The 22,480-nt window shown below is 34.6% G+C and overlaps 1 pseudogene; it reads left to right on the top strand.

The window, feature by feature from the left end:
* Positions 1-12,372: 12,372 nt before the first annotated feature.
* LOC143663337 (etoposide-induced protein 2.4 homolog pseudogene) overlaps positions 12,373-22,480 on the top strand; it is a 93,381-nt pseudogene continuing 83,273 nt past the window's right edge.

Here is a 22,480-nt window from a genome sequence, read left to right as displayed (position 1 = left end):
TGTTGCTTAATTATACATTTTCTAATACATGTTCTAGTAGAAAACAGAAAGAAAGAAGGAAACAAAAGAAAGAAAGGAAAACTGGGAGGGAGGAAAGAAAAAAGAGAGTACCTATTTTGGGCAACTAATCAAATAATAAAATCCCCTGTGATAAAAAAGCTATCATTAAAATCATTAGAAATAAAGGATAATAGAGTAATGATTAGAATTTATTCAGAAAAAGAAAGCATGAAACAAGAATGTCTTTCCCAATCAAAATCATCTTTCAAGGTAACAACTACAGCAACAGCAACCACAGAAAAGCTTTGACAGTGAAAGTACTCTGTGACTGTTTTTTCATACACCCTGTTGAATAAACTCCTATTTGGGTATCCAATATCAAAGAAGAAAAAACTGAGGAAATTAAGAAAATTGCTGTTGTGAATTTACCTATTCACACATTTATATATATGGATAGAATCAAAACAGTAGTGTAGATTATGGATACAGAAAAAGAAGGCAAATATTATAAACCGTGAAAATGTAGAAAAACTATAATGAAAATATATAGAAAGGGATGAGAGAGAAAATGCTTGTATTAGTATAAGTGTATTGATTTCTTTACTACCTACAGCTGGGATCTAAATAAAATATTTTTAAATGACCACAGAAAATATGTTTGCTTTCATTAAGTGTAGATGATTTAAACTAATATCTTAAAATAAAAATAACATCAGATTGAATCACCAACCAAACCTCAAGAATATGTTGAATAAAGAGAGGTATGGATAATACAAAATAGTTTATAAAGGTAGAAAATAAAAATATGAGAGAAGACATGATGGAAAAATGTAAACGTTCAAAAAATAAAGACTCAAGATGTGTAATATTAACAACAGAGATATTTGACTATAAGTTTGACAATCTAAAATGCTAAACTAACAGAAAGCAATGCTTATATGTTAAATTTAGTCATTCACACATAAAATATTTCAGAGAAAACAATAGGAGTCAGTTATTCACATCTATTAGTCTGCAACACATTAAGTGAATAAGAAATAGATAATAACACTGAAAAAGATAATAATCTAATAATACTTAAATATTAGAAAATTGATAAGTAGACATCAAACTTTAGGAAACAGAAAATCTTCTTTTCTTTTCCTGTGGAATAGTCAGTAATACTGACCGTTTTATGGTCAGTAGATTCCAAAAAAAAAAAAAAAAAGAAAAGAAAATGTATAATATCTTAAGAATGACCACAATGTTTCAATATTCAGAAATCTATTAATATAATGCTTATATATATAATATACTACATTATGAAGTATTATAAATAGTATAATATTTATATTACTATTATACTATTATATAATAGTATAAATAGTAAAACAAAAATAATATAATACAGGTGGAGTATCATATTTAAAATAAATATAATATGCAAATATTATAAAATTTTCTATTAATAATAGTAAAATTGTTGTGCAAGCAATATTTAAATGCCTCTGAGGGACACAACATATACTTCAGCAAAGGAAAATTATGTTTCTCAGTAAAAGGACTTAGAATCTTAAAGATGCCAAAACTCCCTTAAAATATGCATATTTTGTGAACCATTAAAAATACTACAAAGATTTTATTGGGACTAGCTAAACCTATCCTCAAGTCCAAATGGGAAAAACAAATTTAAAGAAATCTGAATAATCGGGGAAGCAAAATTTAAAAATAAAAATAATGAGAAAGTGTAGTCCTAAAATAGTCACATTATAATACTGTAGAAACACAGAGTATTTTACTGTCATGTGAATAAACAGAGATTGATGAAATGGTAGGAAAAAAATCCAGAAAGAAATTCAATATTTATGGTAATCTGATACATGAAAATGGTGCCATTTCAATCAGTGGACATAAGATAGATTATTCAAAAAAATGCTGTTGAGAAAACTGAGCAGTTACTTGCAAATGTTTTTAAGTTAGATTATTTGCTTTATACCTCATGCAGATTACTTGAATTAGAAAAGAAAAAGGCCATAAAGGTACTAAAAATACATTAAATTGAAAGCAAAATGTTTGAAGTGAAAAGGCATTTCTAACATAAATCCTAAAATGTTGTAAAAGAAAATAGTGTAAATTCAACTTATGAAACAAAAATTCGGCATGCCCAAAAAAGCAAGCAAACAAATGAACAGTAACAAAAACTAACATATAATAGCAAAAGTCAAATGAGAATCTGAGAAAAGAAAGAAATTTAAAAGCACACCTACAAAATTGAACCTTATTACAGAGCAATTTGTCAATATGGTTAATATGTAAGTGTTAATAATACAACACTTACAAAGAAATAAACCTGAGGCCAACAACCGGTAGAAAGAATATGCTCAAGAATAGGAGCAGATAGCATGCAGAATAAGAAAACACAATTTTTAGATGTGAAAAAATGTTCAACCAATAAGGAGAAAAACTACAAGAAGTAGTTTTCACAATCAGATTGGCAATGATTAAAATGCTTTACTTAATAACATTTAATTAATAATAATAATAATAACAAGCATGTACAGAAACAACCTTATGTTGTGGATGAGATTGTAAATTGTGAAAACCTCTATAGAAGACAAATCAAATTTCTAAATACCTGTACCTTTAGCCTGAACAATTATACTCACTGAATATAGTACTATAGATGTACATACAATTAAGAAGTTATTTCAGAAAAGACAAGTACTTGTAGCACTGTTAGACCAAAAGATTGGGGCAAAAACAAATATTCAATTGGGAACTGGTTAAATAACACATGGCACACACATGTAATGCAATATAATGCAGTTTTTATTTTTAAAGTGACATCATTTATATTTAGATAAGAAAAACATATCTTAAGATTCATTCTTAAGTTTTAAAAAAGGGAACAGAACAGAACAAAGAATAAGAATACCACCATCTGTGTAAAACACACATGAGCATATTTTACTTGGAGGTTCCCAAAAAATAGGAATGGGGGGGGGGATATAAGCTCATCTCTTTTTTTCCTTCCATTTTGCATTATTTGATCATGATTATCTTTTTAAGTAGTAAACATTTTTTAAAAAAGATACTTGTATAACAAGTTTCACTATACCCATTGGGAGAGATTAAATTATGTACCCCAACAACAAAAAACTGTTCTTAATCTCTTCCTTGTGAGTGTGAACCCATTTTTAAGTAGGATCTTTTGAAGATGTTATTTTTAGGTAAGGTGTGGATGAACTCAATCAGTGTGGACATATCATTGGAGTCCTTTCTAAAAAGCAGAACGAATTTGGAGGCACTCAGAGGAAGCCACAAGGCAGATCAAGAACACAGCTGTGTGAAAGAAGGAAGAGATACAAGACAAGTCACCCCAGGAGTGCAGAAGTCCAGTACAGACTTATCAGAGGGAACACAGCATTGCTGAGGCCTTGATTCTGGAATTCCGGCCTCGGAAACTAGGAGGCAATACATTGTTCTAGTTAAGCCAACGCACTGCATGGTATTTGTCATAGTAGCCCAGGCACACTAAGACAGCCATTCTCCAGATCCATTCTCCAGGTTTTGCCATATTGGTCTTGTCTATCGCTTGCTGTTTCTGAAAAATCTTTAAAGTAAATGTGTCTCATGCCATTTTACACCTGTAGACTGAGTGTGCATTTTAAGGACAGGGGCCTTTCTTACAGAAATTCTTACAGAATCACAGTGCTAGGAGCCACACTAAACAAAATTAATAAAAAATTTACATTGTCTAATATGTAGTCAAAATTAAATTTTCCTAATTAAAAAATGCCTTTCTGAATCCTTTTATGATCCAAATAAGGGCCATATATTTTATTTGATTCAAGCTTTCTGTATGTTTACATTGACATTGTTTTTCTTATTAACAGCGTGTGTGCATGTATATGCATGGGGGTATCAGAACTAAATGTTCTTTTAATCGAACATTTCATCTACTTAATTTGAATCTAACTAAGAGGTAGTTGGGTTTAAATCTACCATTCGCTGGTCTTCTTACGTTCATTTCATAAGCCTTTCTTTTTTATTTAAATACTTTGCTCAATTTTAGAGTAAATATTTTGATAATTCCATTTCTTCCCTACAAAATTTATTAATTTTTATTTTCATTTCCTTTGGTATTTATCCTAAAGATTACCATATGCATCCTTAACTTACAAAAGTTTAATAAAAATACTACATCTCCCCAAATAAAGGAAACAAGCATTCATTAATCATTTCCTGAATTGTATGTACTGTCATGTAGTTTAATTCTTTAAAGAGATTGTAAACCTCACAAGGTCTTATTATTACTACTATATTTTACAATCAATATTCGTTTAGGTGCGAGCTTGTTTACTCTTTCCTTTGTACTTGGCATCTTCCCGCATCCCTCATATTCTATTCAAGACCACTACAACACACCCTTTAGCATGCTTAACATATGGGTCTGATGACAAAATTTCTTTTAGTGTCTTTTAGTCTAGAAATGTCTTCATTTCACTTTCATTCATTCATTTTTAAGATCTTTTCACTGCCTGCAGATTTCCAGGTTGGCAGTTCTTTCCTTTCCACCCATTATTTATTACATTTCATTGTTCTCAGGTTTCTTTGCTTTTAAAGAGAAGCCAGCTATCATTCTTATTTTTGTTCCTTTGAAGGTAATATATCTTTTTGTTTGTTTGTCTGGTTCCTTGTTTTCTAACTGCATTAATTTTTTCTTTGCTTTTACTTTTCAGCAAACATGGTAATGATGTACTTAGATAGGTTTTGCTTTTATTTGATTTATCTTGTTTGAATATCCTGTTCAGCTATTCATTCTACTGCTTCATAAATCTGAATTTAAATGTGTTTCATCAATTTTAGAAAATTCTGGTAGCAATTTCTTTAGCTATTCCTTCTTCCCCTTCTCTCATGTCCCTCCATCTGGGTCACCATATCATGTACTTTACAATTTTACAAATACAAATGTGCTATATTTTTTATATTTTTTTATTCTTTTGTTGTCTCCAAATGTTACTATAGAGATTTTATTCTAAACTATATTCAATCCATAGCTGTACATTTGATGTTTTCCTATGTATAATCTGTGTCTAAATATTATGTAATGTTGTGAAATCAGTCTTTAAATTTGTGCTTTATGCTATTAGAATACTCTGTGATTACGTATCTATGACATTTTGATTTCTTGTTTTTTTCTTATTTCCCTATTTCCTAATTTTTTTTTTTTTTATTCTTTGAAATTTGGATTCTGAGCACGAATATTTTAGAGACTATTAGAGGCCTGGTTTGCAGCTATCTTTCTCTAGAGGAGGCAGGTAGCTAGAGGCATGAGTAATCCGATATTGACTTAAACAATTTCAGAGATGGACACAATTCAGAGCTGAGTTCCAATCTCTCTGTGAGCTCATCTTTGGTCCTGGAGTTTAGCATTTTCAGTTCCAAAACCAGGGCACAGAGGATTTATAAGCCCCTCTTTCTTGATGCAACCTGAACTCTCAGACCCTTTGACACAATTATTGAAATCTTGGCTATCAAATAACTAAGCTCAGTTTCTCAGTATGTCATAAGGAATATGGAATACAGCTGCGGCTCTTAGAAGAAGGGGCCAGTTTTAACTTTTTTGAATTTCCTCCTTCTTCTGAATCTTGGCCTCATAAATCTTTACTTCCTGGTAGCTCTGATCTTTCAAGCAGATTTTGAAAGCTATTATTGTCCAATTTTTTTTGGTTGTTCACACAGTTAGTGGGTTGGTTCCAATTATCCACCAAAGTTGGCATTTTTCAAGTATCTGTAAATTAGATGAAGCAGGGCATTAAAATCCTTAGAAATTTTTATTTTGTATGCATTTAAAAGTACATAATTTTATTTAATATGTAGATATTTACCACTTGTCAAATGTTATATCATTTGCTACTAGTTAAACTCATTAATGCAAAATAGGATATTATTTGAATAACTAAGTGTACACTTATAGAAATTTTAATTCAGCTTTGAGTCAAAGAACAGATAACATTATTGTTATTCTGGGGCTTCTCTTTAAATGGTAGGAGGGGGAGATGAGAAGTTTCATGATCATCCAAGTATTCGCCGTTGTCTGGAAATGCCTTGAATGATCAGCACATCCATGTTTCTATAATATCTAACTACTGAAAAGAAGACTGTTTCATATTTTACTATTTCAAATAAACCCTTATAAAAGACCTTATGAGTCCCTGATTCTCAAATCCTTCTTCTAATTACAGTTAACAATAAATAAATATTTATTGAATGTCTATGGATTGTACCAAGCTCCGTAATGAGATATGGAAGGAAAAGTAACACAAAGTTACCATCACATCGTTGATAGTAGGATAAAAGTGATACTTAACCAATATAATAATTAGTGCAATAATGAAATATGCAAATGTGATCAACAATGTCTGAGGTAGCGAAAAGCCTCCTGGTCATAAAATCATTAAACTTCATCTTGAGCAACAGCAACCAGTAACACCACTGATTGACCATTCAAACTAGGGAATAAATATTTTGCCTGTCTTCACATGCTACACATTATCTGTATTATCCCTACCTTGCAGGTAAGGAAATGGGGTACAGAAAGGATGCATGAGCCATACAAGATGGCACAATGAGTGTCAAGGACTTTTTGGCATGAAAGTCATGTTATTGCTGTACTAATTATGAATAAAATGTTTGCCAAAAATAGACTGTAGTAAGGCAAGCAGCCACTGGAATTATCTAAATTCTTTCTCAAGGTGAACACTTATAAGGTCAGCCTGTTCCAACCTTAATGTGCAATATGCCTGTGGGAAAAGGTCATTTTAAAATCCACTCAAGCAGTTTCTACCTTTTTCAGACTTTTTGCTTTGGTGATGCTTTTGTGATACTATTGTCACTTTGAGCCATACATCTAGAAGATATACATGTATATAACACATTGTCTCATTAACTTAGAAGCAATTTTAAAATAACCATTAATTTTATGTAAATAAAGTACAAATAGTTGCAGTTTTTATCAGTATTATATGTAAAACATGTATTCATTTATCCATCTATCCATTCGTTGGGGATTGAAACAATTACCCCACAAAAAAACCAAAACAAACAAAAAGATGAACAAACCTTTATCCACACTCCTGTAAGTGGGAACCCATTCTTAAAGAGAACACTTGAAAATGTTATTAGTCAAGGTATGGCCAAACTGAAACAGAGTAGGCCTTAATCTAAGTGACTGGAGACCTTATAAACAGAAGAAATTTTGATGCAGTTGGAGGAAGCCAGAAGTCAGAATCAGTGGAAACCAGAGAAGCATACACAATGAAAAAGAAACTGTCTTGTGATGCAGGACTCCTGGAGTGCTATAGATTTTGGGGAGAAAACAAGTTCTGCCGACACCTTGATATTAGACTGACAGCCTCCAAAACTGTGAAACAATAGATTTGTGTTACTTAAGCCAAACCATTTTGTGCTATCTGTCATAGCAACACTGTTGAACTCAGACATCATCTATCCATCTATTTATCTGTCCAAGCTGTAATGCAGTCGCTCTCTTAGTACATTCTGTTGCATTACTTATATATGTTCTAGGTGCCAACAGACAGAGGAGAGTATAAAAGCATGAAAAGCTTTGGTTTAGTTAAAAGACACATCTTAATCTAAAAATAACATTAAAATGATAAAATTCAACTTTGAAAAGTGCTACAAGGAAGCTCCATCATCACCTTATTTCAGTTTGTTAAACCTGCTGGAATGCAATATACCAGAAATGGGTTAGCTTTTAACAACGAGAATTTCTTAAGTTGTAGGTTTACAATTCTAGGGCCATGAAAATGTCCAAATTAAGGCGCCAACAAGAGGATATCTCCTCTGAGGAAGGCTGCTGGCATTAGGGTTTCTTTATCACATGGGAGGGCACTTGGCAACATCTGCTAGTCCTTCTTTCCTGGGTTTCTCTATCATGTGAGAAGGCAAATGACCAGGATCTACCGGTCCTTCTCTCCTGGGCTTACATTCTGGTTTCAATGGCCTTCTCCCTCAGCTCCTCCAGATCCTTTCTTTGCATTTCCAGGGCGTTTCTCTGTCTGTCTTCAAATGTCTCTGAACTCTGAGCTCTCTGTGTCCTCTCATGAAAGACTCCAGTAAAGGATTAAGATCCACCTTGAATGGACGTAAACAACCTAATAAAAAGGTCCCATCTGCAACACATCTGCACCCACAAGAATAGATTAAAAGCACATGACATTTTCTGAGGTACATAACAATTTCAAACCAGCACACATCCCTACCCAAAAATAGAGATCAATAATATGAGAAGGGAAGGAGAGTTATCGTGGAAGTCAGGGATGAAACAAAATAAAAACTAAATAATTTTACACTTTGGCATGGAAATTTTGACATACACATCAAACAAGTACATAAGACTCTCATATCAAAATTTCTTTCTTAAAATTCAGTTTACTGCTAACAATAACACCAGCATACAGTTACAGCATTACAGGTACTCTAATAAGTGCTCTACATTTATTATATTATTTAATCTACCAACTATACTTTTTTCAGAAGAGGAAAACATAACATCAAAAACAAACTCACCTTTGTTTCCCGGTGCCTGCCCGTGCAAAAATAAATAAATAAATAAAATAAACCTCACCAAATGTCATATGACATTGAATTTATAGTAAAACCTTCAACTCAGCTAGGCCAGCCAGAAAAAAGTGTGTACTCTCTTCTAGTCTATCTCCTGGGGCATATGGATTCTAAGATGCCCCCAATAAGCTCCATCTCCTGGATAACCATTCCCCTTGAGTGTGAGCAAATTTACTAACTGATAGGATGTGGCAATGGTGATGGGATATCAATTTAGTGATTATATTACATTAGATTGTATCATCTCTATATATTAGCTTTTCTTGACTTACATGCTTGGATGAAACAAGCTGCCATGTTGGATAGACCTGGGCACAAGGAACTGAGAGTGAGCAAAAGCCAGAAGCCAGTGGAGAATTTAGGCTTTCAATCCAACAATCCAAGAGGAACTGCAGCACTCAATATCATAGTCCATGAAGAAATCAAGCGAAGGAAGCCATGCCCAAAAAAACTGAGGTAAATATGTATTTGCTTTAAACCACTAAATTTGTGCTAATTTGTATGACAGTAGGTAATTTACATGCAGTTTATACAGTATCTGGAACTGGTTTATTTTCTGTGGGTAGGTTCTTTTCCTGATACCTTTTTTGGAGTGCCTAGAGATTCAGAAACAGAGCTTCCCTTCTCCTTTCCTGTCTTTTCTTAGAGTAGTAAGAAGCCCAAGCTAGTAAGGTCAGCTAGATTTGGATGCCTCTTATTAAGCCACGAATATGACAGCTTTTTGCCTATTTTTCTGGGCCCATGAATATTCACTTCAGGCTTACCAGACTTTCTGTTATCTTAGACATCACAATTAATCCCAATTCACAAATATACTGATAGATTGGAAAGCACATTGTCTTTGGATCCAAATGTGTCAAAGTGTGAGACACCTATGATTTATCACTTCATCGTCAGTTCTCTCATTCAGAAAAATGAGTATAACAATCACGGACATTATTTGAATGAAAAAAAAACGTATTCAACTCTTGACAGACACTGGGTGCTCAACTGATGCTAGCTACTATTTGTTTTATCCTTATTGATGAACAATCCACAAGCTTATATTTCAACTGGGTGTCTTCCCTTGTCTGTATAATACTCAAATATCTGATTTCTGCCTTCCTGTTTGGAATTTCTGCCACAGATTATAACTTGGTCTTTTATTCAAGCTCTTTTGAGCATTCCTAAGAACGAGCAGTTTATATATAATTTACACTATATATTTTTATATAATTTATAATTTATTTTCTATATTACATGTTATATAACAGATAAATGTTATTATTAAAGACTTGAGTTTTCAGAGGGAAAAAATGAGGTCAGCACCATGGTCAAGATTAGATTCCAGATCTTACCCCTAGCTCAAATTAGAATGTTCTTGGGGAAATTCCACAGTTGTGTCTGTTCCACCATCAATTTAGAACCACTTAGTGTCATATACCAAAACATGCATTGGGGAAAGCAGGATACTAATGTTGTATGCATACTTGCACAGTCTCAGAGTGGGGGAACGGCCAGTACATTTGTGGTATATCCCTCCTATGATTATGTTGCCTCATGTGGTAAAGGTGAAAGGGTTTGGCAGATATGATCAAGGTTCCTAATCAGTTGATTTTAATTTAATCAAAGAGATCTTATCTAGTCTGGGCCTCACCTAATCAGTCTTGCTCTTTAAAAGAAGAAAATATGGTGGACGATGACTGTGGTAAACAGTACACACATAAGAATGTTCTTTCATGAACCAGAAAAAGCACACATCACTATTACAAAGTGTTAATAATAGGCTGGTATATAAAAAAACTACACCTAAGGGAAATTGTGGACTATAGTTAACAGTAATATATTAGCATTCTTCAAATACAAATACATCTATAGAGACAGAATTAGATTAGAGTTTATGTAGGGCTGGGGAAGGATAGAGGGATTGAGAGGTGACGGCTCAGGAGCATGGTATTATTTTGTGTTTTTGAGTGATGAAAATGTTCTAAAATTGATTGTGGTGATGAATGCAGAGCTCTGGGATTGTACACTTTGGATGGATTGTATGCTGTGAGAATATAAAAGAAAGTCCATATGTTAGAGATGGAGTCAGAGAGATTTGAAGCAGCAGTGAAACTTACTTTCCTGTTGGTATTAAGGAACCAAACTGGCATTTTGTGGAGAAGGTCATAGGACCAAAGTGATGAATGGCCCCTGGGATGATGAGGGTCTTGTCTTAGTCGTACAATTGCACGGAACTTAATCTTGTGAAGAATCAGTGGGCTTGGAAGAGTCCCAGACAATACTCTGATTTCAATCTGCAGGACCCTGAGCAGAGGTCAATACCCCTGAGCCAAGGAAACTATAAATAATATATTTAGGTCATTTCAGGGTGGTAAGATTATGACAATTTATTAAGCAGAAATACGAAAGTAATACACACATGTAGAAAAAAATAGGGGAACCATATTTAATTTTCCTAGGAAAACTTTCCGTGTTATGAACATTACTCTCTTTAATAACTTGAATCATTAAACTTATGTCACCATCCAGCTCTAAAACGTTTCTTGTCATCTGACTCCGATACTGCTGAGTCCATCTGAATCAGACCAGGTAGAAGCATTTGTTACATCTAGTTCAATTTATGTCTTTATTTGGGGCTGACCCAGTTTAAAAATGGTCAGCAATTAATGGGTAATTTGCCTGAGTTATCTTCCTTGGGTGCTCATTTCTGAAAGGAGTCTTTGTCAGAACGTCAATCTTTGTATTCTGCTGTGCCTGTAATCTGGTGGCTTTCCAGTTCTTGCTGAATAAGGAACTAAATATGCATTTCTATTTTTTGCTACTAATTAAATGTGCATGAAATAGTGGAGTTGAGAAGAACAGAGCTTACCAGTGCCCTTGTTCCCTGTGTGACGCAAGTTGTAAACCAGAAATGGGGTGAGGGTGGCTTATTACATCCCAGCTGCTCATTTTAAATATGAGTGATATATCTTGGAAACCAAGAAGGGTAAAATTCATATAATTGCATTTTTATAGCTCATGTGATCATCACAGCTTTGGGAGAAAGAAAGCCCAACAAAAATAAGCTCTAATTCTTGCAAAGTACTTGACCTTGGACAAATCATTTAACCCAGTGGACACCTTGAGCTCAGCTTGGTGAAACCCTAATCTGAGAACCTAACATCATGATCATTTTCTGATCTACAGAAAAGCTGTGAGTTCAAAATATGGAGGATGGATTAATCCACTAAATTTTTGTTAATCTACTATAGTAATAGGTAATTAATATAATACCAAACTAGACAAAGACATTAGAAGAAAAGAAAACAATGAGCCGACAATTCTCAGGAACATAAAGTAAAAATCTTTAACCAAATGTACACAAATCAAAACCAGTCCTATAAGAAAAATAGTGAAATGGTAGATTTAAACCCATATATATAAGTAAATAGTTAAGTGTGTAGTTTTTGAATACCTATTTAAAAGTAGGGAGTGTCAAGTTACCCCACTGTACTTTATAAATCTGTTCACTCTTTCTGTTCCTATCAGAGCTCACTTAGATAAGGAAGTGTGGTAATTTGGAGGCTGCATGTACCCCAGAAAAGCCCATGATTTTTAATCCATACCTGTGGGTTCAGATCCACTATAGATGGGAACGTCTGATTAGGTTATATCAGTTGAAGCCTTCATTGTGGGGGGAGGGGGGTAAGGGGGCTTAATCCTCTTACTAGAGTCCTTATTAAGAGGATAAAAGAGAGGAATACCCAGAGAAAGACGCAAATGGAGAATTTAGAAGCGGAAGTAATGAAACCTGGGGAAGAAGGGCTAACAGATGTCATCATGTACCTTGTTATCTGTCAGGAGCCCAAGTTCCCTGGTAACTGGTCTTCAGAAAAGGTATTGTACTTTTGATGTCTTAACGTGGGCATTTTCATGGCCTCAGAGCTGTAAACTTGTAAGCTAATAGATCCCCAATGTAAAAACCAACCCATTTCTGGTATATTGCATTCAGGCAACATTAGGAAACCCAACCAGGAAATATCTCTATTAATCTCAGCAATATCTCTCTCATTCATTCCCTTCTCTTTATTTTCATTCTTTATAATCACATCTTCTGGCCAAAATAACTTCATCTGGACTATAAAAATAGTTTCATGTTCTCTATTTTTCACTTTTTCCTTTATACTTAAGCCAGAATTATCTTCCCTGTGGCATAATTTTATTCTTGGCCTGGTAGCTTAGTCTTTTTCTCTCCCTCCCTCACCATTTTGGCACGTCCGTTTTTTCTAAACCTCTGAATTACAAGCCTCACCAGCGAGTAGTGATGATGCAGCCTTGTCTCTTTAACCCTATTGGTCTTCTCCTTATTCCTCCACCTGCCCAGCATTCACTGCTACAAGCACACTCAGGAACAACATCTCTATGGTGCCTGTGTGATTGGCTACCCTCCCCTGAAGTCCACACCCTAACTCCGCCTCTCCTCAAACTGTATATAATCCAGGGCTCACCGAGCCTCGTGGTCTTTAGCTACTGGTGGCCCTGGCATAAGCGTCTGCCAACAATAAAGCTACCTCACTTCATGCCTTAATTGACTCGGCCTCCAGTCCTTCAGAACCGCAGTGGTCCCCTGCGCACGCGCCTCCGACCCAAACCCTCGGCTCGAGCCCCCTCTGCGCCTGGCGGTTCTACTCCCTGAACCCCCTCGGCAGGAAGAGTGCACCCTCGCTAGCCTAGCGGGACCGGACTCGGCAGAGTCCCACCACTCCCCGCACTTCCCCATGTTTATTTTTTGTAGGTAATGATACTCCCTCATCAAACTTCCTATTCTCCAAGTTCTTAATTATCTATATGATAAAATAGAACATTTTTTCAGCATCCCACTCAAGGGGATTGATAGCATCATTTCTAAAGTCCCATGTATCCTATGTTCAAGTTACAAAGGAATAATTAGAATTTCAAAATATGTTCACCTCTCCATGCTGTTTTTATGCTGTTTCTACATTATTGTCTTCCTCCTTCTTAGTCTATTGAAATCTATTCATACTTCAAGCACCCAGCTGAAATGAGTTTCCTTATAGAAATCTTCACCAACCATCACATGCAGGATGAAAGAGATGCCCTTATTTCTGTGTTCCCATGGAACTTTACTCATACAGCTATATGAGTACATAGCTAGTGGTTTTAAGCACTGCTATACTGAATTGAGGACACTTGAGAACAAATTGTTCATTTTACTAATCTATCCTCTATGTTTAACGAAAGCTCACTACATTTGCATGAATGAGTAAACAAATCAGTGGATGTGGAATTAACAAGAACACATGACCTTATTGATTAAATACTAATTTTTAGTGCTTTGCTATGAGTTTTATAAGGATTAGGTCATTCGAGCCTTACAGCAGCTCTTCATGGCAGATAGCATCATGTTCTCCATTTTGTGGATAGTTAAACCTAGATTTAGTAAGCTAAGCATTTCCTCCAAGGTCAAATAGCTAATAAGAAGAATGACTTAAGTGAATACCATAGATTTCTTCTTCTTTTGCATATTTTAAAATGCCTTTATTTTCTTTAATTAAAATAGTTTCTAATAAACCTACAAATATTCTGTATTTATGCATTATGGTAAGTTACAAGGCTCAGTGGAGATCATCTTAACCAGTAATTCTCATTGCTGAACACTGTAAATTCCAAAATAACACCTTTGCATAAGATGGTCTAAAAATTAAAATATCTAAAGTTCAACAAACATGAGTACATTTATTGAAGGTATTAGATGTTCCCTGACCGTATGTATTTTAGATGATGGTGTTTCTTGGAAATGATTAATAAGTTCTGCTTACAACTTAATAAGTATGTCACACCTTGTCCTTTTAGATCCCTCATTTTCAAGAGATCACTGAGAATGCAGGTCATTTTAATGGAAGTGAGGAAAACTGACAGTTGTATTCTTGAACTAAACTTATATCGTTGCCTCCCAAGTACCATATTTTTAACCATATGAGTTAACTTGACATGGTTGAATCTCATTCTTAGCTGTCCCTGAAAAATCTGGCATTTGAATTTGCTTCCCCTAAGAGTATCTATTCTAGAAATTATGCTTTTTCCCTTTTGTAACTCCTTGCAAAAATAGGGGTAAAAAAAAGGAAAACTAGAATTGAAAAGGAGGAAGACAGATAACATTGATGGTGGAGAACCTGATGATCCAGTGCAGTTTAGCTGAGATATTTAAATTTCTGTATCTATCTTTCTATCCATTTATCTATATTTATTTGAAGAAGGCAAAAGGAAAAATATAGAGATTGATTCCATAAGCTAATAGGAGAAGTTTAGATTTTTTGTCTACATTTTGGAATACAGTTGACCCAGAATATTTATTTTTATTTGAATAAATAAAACTATTTAACCATGTGCATTGGGGAATGAGATAGAGAGACAGGTCCTAGAAGCAAAATGATTTTCTCAATAATTCATACAGATCACCAACCGCTTTCTGTTCATGAACTATTCGAGCTATTCTGAGATTCTGGATCTATCATAGGGTTGGAAGACAGGTTTTATGAATTTCCAATTTCTGTGGCATTAAATCTCTCTTACCATGATAAACACATTGCACTCATTTCTTTGGGGTGCAAAGGTGGAGTCTAACAAATAATATCAGCAATAGCATATGATGGAAGCATATAGAAGGTGTAACAGGAAAGAGAGCTCACCCAGATTGGAGACTTGTCAGGAGGGGATGAGGGAGGATATTCATGATGATTTCGAATGAACAAACAGGGAAGAGATAATGCTGAAAAGATGTAAAGGCCAGATCATGGGGCCCCTCGAATATCAAACACTATATAAACACCAATCTGCCAGTGTCAGTAACATAGACTAGATGTCATTTAATGCCAACCATGTGTTTCACAAGATGATTTATGAAAGTGTTACTAACCAAAGGGAAATATAAAGACACTCTCTTTAGTTACATTGACATGATTAAGCAGGCATACCCTCCTTGAATTCATTACAAGCACATGGAAGGCAGAATTCCACATTCTGTCTTTAAACAACTTGAGCCAGCCTCTTTTGGACCCTATGCAATGCTTCTCCCAGGAATAGGTGAGGATTTGTAAAGCTTTTAACTTTGGCAGGAAAGTTGAAGGATTCATAACACTAAAATACCTTGGCTGCGGCAAACACTTGGTTTTCTCTGAATGCATACTGTTAAGAGGCAGAAAGTATAAATATAGTTCCCTGGTAAAACTCAGGGGAGCTGAATGATGTCTTCAGGGCAAATAACAGTTATTTTTGAATCAGAGAATCTAAAGTAATGAAAAGCCCATATAGGTCAGTTAGAATAACCTAACACGTGAAACTGAAATTTCATTGACCACCCAAAAGACTCTTACTGAGTTGCCAAATACATATTATTTAAATACTCCAGTTAGAGTAAATTATACTTTGCTGGCCTCTCCATTCTGTTTTTGTTGAAAATGCATTTCCAGGAAAAACTTACACTGCATTGAACAAAGTTGCTAAACATTTTCAATTGCATCCAAAATTTCTATCTCTGCATTAAGTAAAATTTATTTCTCATGTTATGGTTTCAATTGTGTCCCTCCAAAAGATATGTTGACATCCTAACCCTCAGTACCTCAGAACATGGACTTATTTGAAAATACATCCATTGCTTAAGAAATTAGTTAAATTAATATAAGGTCATAACTGGCTTTAAGGCAAATCCTTAATCCAATAGGATTGATGTCCTTGCAAGAAAAGGGCAACGTGGACACACAGAGGATGACAGAGGCAGAAATTGAAGTGTTCAAGCTGCCCAGCAAGGAACACCAAAGATTGCTAGGAAGAGGAAAGGAAGGATTCTTCACCACAGTTTTCAAAGAAAACATGTCTCTGCTCACAGTTTGAATTCAGAATTCTAGCCATCAGAACTGTGAGATTAATTTGTGGTACATTGTCATGGCAGCCCTAAGGAATTATGTTAGTATGCAACAAGTTTCCTATAGCGCAGAAGTTCCTTGAACTTACCTCCTCTCAACAGACTCGTTAGACTAACCAGTGGTCTCTACTCTATGTGGAATCCACACTAGCTGATGTCCACTGCACACTGAATGCTCATAGATAATATGCACATGCCCTTCTGTGGCCAGCATCTGAGTTGGGACCCTACCAAGAGCCAAGATTTTTTATTCCCAAATCTGTTTACGCTAAGCATGCTTGTTATAGTAATTATATAAATTAACTGGTAAATAGTAGAAAAAGCATGCAAAAAAAGAATCGAATCCTTTGGGAGGACTAATAAAAGATGAGTAACGTTAAAGTATTAATAAATTTTGCATGGGTAAATACTTATGAAACATGGGTGAGTTCTGTAAGTTCCTGCTCCCCTTGAGGAGAATAAATTGGCAATCAGAGTATAATGTCATTGTATAAAAGAAAAGGAGCAAAAGCTGTTGGTTCCTCGTTCACTTTTGTTTGGCACTCGCTATATCCACGCATATCAGACAAACTTTTGTTGTAGCATCTGCATTTCTTAGTGTAAGGCCTTTCTCTTGCCTTCAAAGCCCTCTTTGTCCACCTGTGTTGGGGCCAGAAATGTCTTGGAATTAACGCACCCTGTAAACAGCTCTTAAAGGAAGGCAGGCAAACATGGATGTATAAATATCCCACTACGTGGAATTCTGAAGGGCATTCCCTGTGCTGGTGCCAGATTTCCCCTGTGCCTCAAGTTCTACTTCCCCATGGTGGCACTTGACCCATAAGTAACCCCTCTTCAATGGGCTGTTTCTTGTTTCTTGTCTCCACTTCCCTAATAAGGGCTCCTGGAATCATCTCAGTAAACTACATGCATCTGAATCCTGTTCTCTGGATTTGCTTTCGGTGAGGACCCAAACTGAAACAAAAAGTTACATGGAACCACAATCTATAGACATTCACTGAAAAGCAATACCATGGCCCCTAATAAATAGATTGAAAAATAAATAATCATATCTATGGTCTAAGTTACAATAAATTTTAGGGTACGGATGTGATCAAAGTAATATTTCAATGTATCTGGCCAATGGTGACTTCAATCGTGATTTGAAAACAGCCATCATGCTATGACCAATGTTTCTGATTTCCTAATTAAAAACAGACAATCCCTTTGGCCACTGTGCAGTCTCCATATGACCAGATTAAAGGAAGGTGAAACATTTAAAGCATGCAGACAATCCTGAAGTGAGGTAAGGGATAGATGAACACATGCACATATACTCAGCCCCCTTTGCTTCAATTGGGGTAACTCTGAATGGCCATCCCAGCTCCAGAACTCCCTATAGGATGGGCAGAGGCTTTGTTACAATCACACTGTGAGTCAACTTCACCTTCTGCTCAATCCTGCCTTTCTTACTTTCTTATGCTTCTACCCTTTCCTAGCGTGATCAATTGGAAATCTGTATGCAACTCTCCAACTCAGGATCTTCTTCCAGAGAACAGAATGGAAAAAAAAAAGTCACAAGCAAATAAATTTGTTACCGTTATGTGTGTTTTAAAATTCACATCAATTGAATCATACCTTTTTCCCTTGTTTATGGTTTTGAGATATACCTACATTGATACTCATGATTAAAACTCCTATTTAATCTGCTATTGAGAATAGGATTATATGAATAAACCATGATTTATTTATCCATTCCCCTACTGAGAAATGATTCATTTTACTTTGACTATTGCAATCAGTGTTTCAATGAAATGTGTCTTTTTTAGTCTTATACATATATGTGAGAGTTTCTCCAGAATAGACAGCTGGGTGGATTTTACTCATTCAGAGATTTCTTGTGGTGATGAGTTACCAGCCATTTTCTAAAAGCTTTCCAAAATGCTTGTGATGATTTCCATTCTCACAGACAATGTGAGTTCTCATCTTTCTATGTGCTTGCCAACATCTACTGTTAAACATATTAATTTTTGCCAATCACTAAGGGGAAGAAATGGAATATTATTTATTTAAAATTTGTATTTCACAGATTGCTTGTGAGAGCAAATTTTTAGTTTTTTTTTAAGCCATTCACATTTATCCTATATAAATTGCCTATTTACTATCCTTGATTTTTTTCTGTTAGGATATTTGTCTTCTTATATTTATGTGCATATATTCTTTAGGTATCTCATATGTAACTTTTTGTTTGTTGCATGACAATTCTGAGGGTGCATTTTCATTGTGTTTGTGGTTTCTATTTTGTGTATAATTTTAAAATTTTATCATTATCAAATGCATTTATTTTTCTGGTTATAGTCTTTATTTTTTTTCATTTTCTGTTTAAGGAATCATTCCCTGTGCTAACTTATAAAAGTAATTTTTGTGCTAAAATTTTTAGTTTTCTTTTCACATTTAAATTTTTAATCAAACTGAGATTAACTTTTATTAATGGTATTAAGAAGGATATAAATGCATAACTTTTCTTATGCATTTATATGCATAGAGAAACAGGGAGAATCCGTTGTTTTATCACTATTTATATATTGGCTTATGTATCCTGAATGATTTGTCATTTCTGACACAAGTCAGACTCTTTTTTAATGCCCTGGTTTTTGTCTGGCTTATTAGTTTATTCCGTAGGTCTGTTTATCTGTTTCTGCGTGAAAATTCTGCAACATTTAAATGTGCTAAGGCAATTCTTTCAGAATCATTCTTCATTTTCAAACTTGTTCTTGTTTTTTTGGGGTAGTGATTTATTTACCAATGTTCATTTGTAAATGCATATTAGTCTGTGAGTTGTCTATCTCTTGAGTCAGATTTTTTAAGATATTTATCTAGGCAATTGTCCCTTTTATATAAATTTTCCAAAGCATATAAAATTGTTCATATTATTTTTATTCTTTGTAATATATATCTCAACTTTCTTATATTTGTTTGTGGTGACTTTTTTTTTCCCATTATGCCTGACAGAGGTGTGGAATTTCAAGGTGCCTGCTATTGGCTTTTTGAACCTCTTTATTATTTTTCTGTTTCATTAATTCTTGCTTTTTTCTTTCCTTTTATCAGCTATGTTTGCTCTACTTGTTCTACTAATATTTTATTGCAGATTTTTTCAATGATTAATTTTCAACATTTTATTTTTTCTAAAGTTTTCAATATAGCTGTAAATTTCTCTCTGTATAATCTTTTAACCACATCCCACAAGTTAGATGCATAGTGATTTCACTATTATTTAGTTGTAAACATTCTAATTTTATGAAAATATATTACTTCTACCATAGTTCATTTAAAGCTAGGTTGCTGTGGTATATTGCAAAACTTACCAATTTGTGAGTTTATTTTGAGTTCTCTCAATATTCTATTTGTAAGATTAATGTCAAGAAAGTAAATATCTTCTTCAAGTTTGTTCAGCCTTGTACATAGCTAAATTACCATTGCTTCTTTTTTCTGTATGCCAGTCTTATTGACTGAGTGATTAAGTAGACAGTGGGGCAGATGTTTAGACATTTTGCAGTTCAGCCCTATTTGCTAAGTACTTCTGGTAAGAAATGGAAAAATCTTACATTTTCCTTACTTCCTGTCTTTGTCAAAATTATTCCAAGATTATTCATATGCATGGTTGAATTCATGGAAGGTGAGTGATATTAAAATATTTAGATTCGTGTTTGCAACTAGAAACTCTTACTATCCTCACCATTAACATTTGCTAATAAATTAGATTGAATTTATTCATTCTATGTTGGACTCAGCATTATCATATTTGTTTTGAAGAATATTATAAGAGAACTAAAATAATCTGGTCTAGACTTGTGAATTTTAAATAAAGAAAATGGAAGAATTAAATAGAATAAAGTCTTTTAAAATTCAGACATTTAAAAATGCAGCTCATATGATATGATTCTTGTTGAGTGCACAATGAAATTCCTTGTAGGTACACAAACACTTTTCCTTTTCAGTTATAAATGAAACAAAACGATTTTGCTAGCTTCAGAAGGTGTTAAGAGTTATCACTCAAGTTAGTTTAAAAATGTTTAATTAATTTTTGTGATATGTGTATTCCTAACCTGGGTATGATAACTACCAATATATATATAAAAAAAAAATCAGACTGTTTTTTCCTTTAAGAGTTTCATTCTAGTGGGAGAGAAAGAAACAAAAATACTAGGAAATAATCTGCTAAATTCAGGAGTACCATGAAAATGCAGATGGAAAGTTAAAATACTCTGTGACTTGGGTAAGAAATGAGATTAAAAAATAAGCAGGATAAGGGGATTTTCTAAGAAGTTGTTATACTCCTAATTTTAGAAACATGAGTGGTATTGGGGATTGAATCCTGTCCCCCATAAAGTCATTTTCAAGTCCAATCCCCCATCCCTGCAGGTACCAAGCAATTTGTTAATACGATCTCCGAAGATGTTATTAATTAAGGTGCTCACAAACTGAGTGAGGGTGGCTCTAATCTAATGTGAACGAAATCTACATAAGCAAAAGAAATTGAGATGGAAGTAGAGGACAAAGAGAGAAAGAGACGTTCACATGAGAGAGGCAGAAATGCATCTACAAACCAAGAAACCCCGAGGATTACTGGAAAACCAGTGCCAAAAAAATACGGACTCTGAAAGAAAGCATGGCCAATACCTTGATTTTGGACTTCTAGCCCCCAAACTGAGACAATAAGCTCCTGTTGTTTAAGCCAACCACGTGTAGTATTTGTCATAGCGACCCTGGCAAGCTAAGACAGGTGGTACAATTCTGATGAAATTAATGGAGATGGTTTATGTTCAGGCAGGATCCCTGATGAACAGAATCAGAGACAAAGCTTTGCCTGGAGGGTATTTGTTGGGAAGTGACTCGGAAGCAACATCTATTAGGGACTGGGAAACTAAATTGGGCAGAAGAAAAGGATAAGCTGTTATGTAGTCAAAGAGAGCAATCAGTTAATTCTGTGGTTGGGGTGGGGGGGGAGCTTTGGAGCTTGGATGGTCCTTCAGGGATAACCAACAACACTGGGCCAGCCTCACATAGACCAGTCATTAAAGGCAGGTTACTCCATGGGGGAGACCATAGCCATTAGTTTCCTGGGCAGCAGGCAATTTCAAGGAAGGTCCTCAACTGTGATCTATCAGCAGTCCACATGCCTAGCTGGTGGTGAAAATAATTCCTCTGCCCTAAGTGTGAGATCTGGGCTTTGCAACAATGAATCACTACATGAGTATTCCAAGAAGATTTGCAATCCAGAGTCAACTGCCCTGAATATTACAGAGTCCTGCATACAGAAAGAAACAGACTTTCTAACATGCTCCCATAAAATACTTTGTATTTAAAATATGTCAGGAAATGTGTCATCTTTTTGAGCATTTCAACGATTTCTCCAAAAGATAGATGCTCATATTTATTTTTTTTGCCCTTTTGTGTTCTATAGCTGTGCATGTAAGGCTATGTTCTTTCTATACCAGCCAAAGGCAACTTGCTCCTCCTCTCAAATTTTAGACCAAATTTCATATTAGATATTCTAATTAAAATATGATCGCAACCCAAATGTGTGGCCAATACATTTTTTGGGGACCAAGTGTCTTTACAGCACAGCTTTTCCACTATTCAAAATTGTCATATTCTTTACCATCTTGTGGCAAAACTCTTGAGACAACATGAGACTACTATACAGCAAACTACATGGATAAGAATTTGGTTGGGATTTAGTCTATAAAAACTTAATATAAATACTGAGATTCCTGTTGTTTATAAGAAGCGGAATCTTTACCACCTGGAAAGCCAGGATGTATGAAATTTTCTCTTAGATTATCCCAGAAAATAATGTTAAAATATTGAAATAGGGATGACTGTTTTTTCTGTTGTAGTGTTAATTTGTATATTAAAGTTTCATAAATATTTTGAAATATTTTTATTGAAGTACGAAATGCATTG

Source organism: Tamandua tetradactyla, chromosome 19 (genome assembly GCF_023851605.1).
Source record: "Tamandua tetradactyla isolate mTamTet1 chromosome 19, mTamTet1.pri, whole genome shotgun sequence".
Lineage (NCBI taxonomy): Eukaryota > Metazoa > Chordata > Mammalia > Pilosa > Myrmecophagidae > Tamandua > Tamandua tetradactyla.
This window is presented reverse-complemented; position numbering and strand designations above follow the sequence as displayed.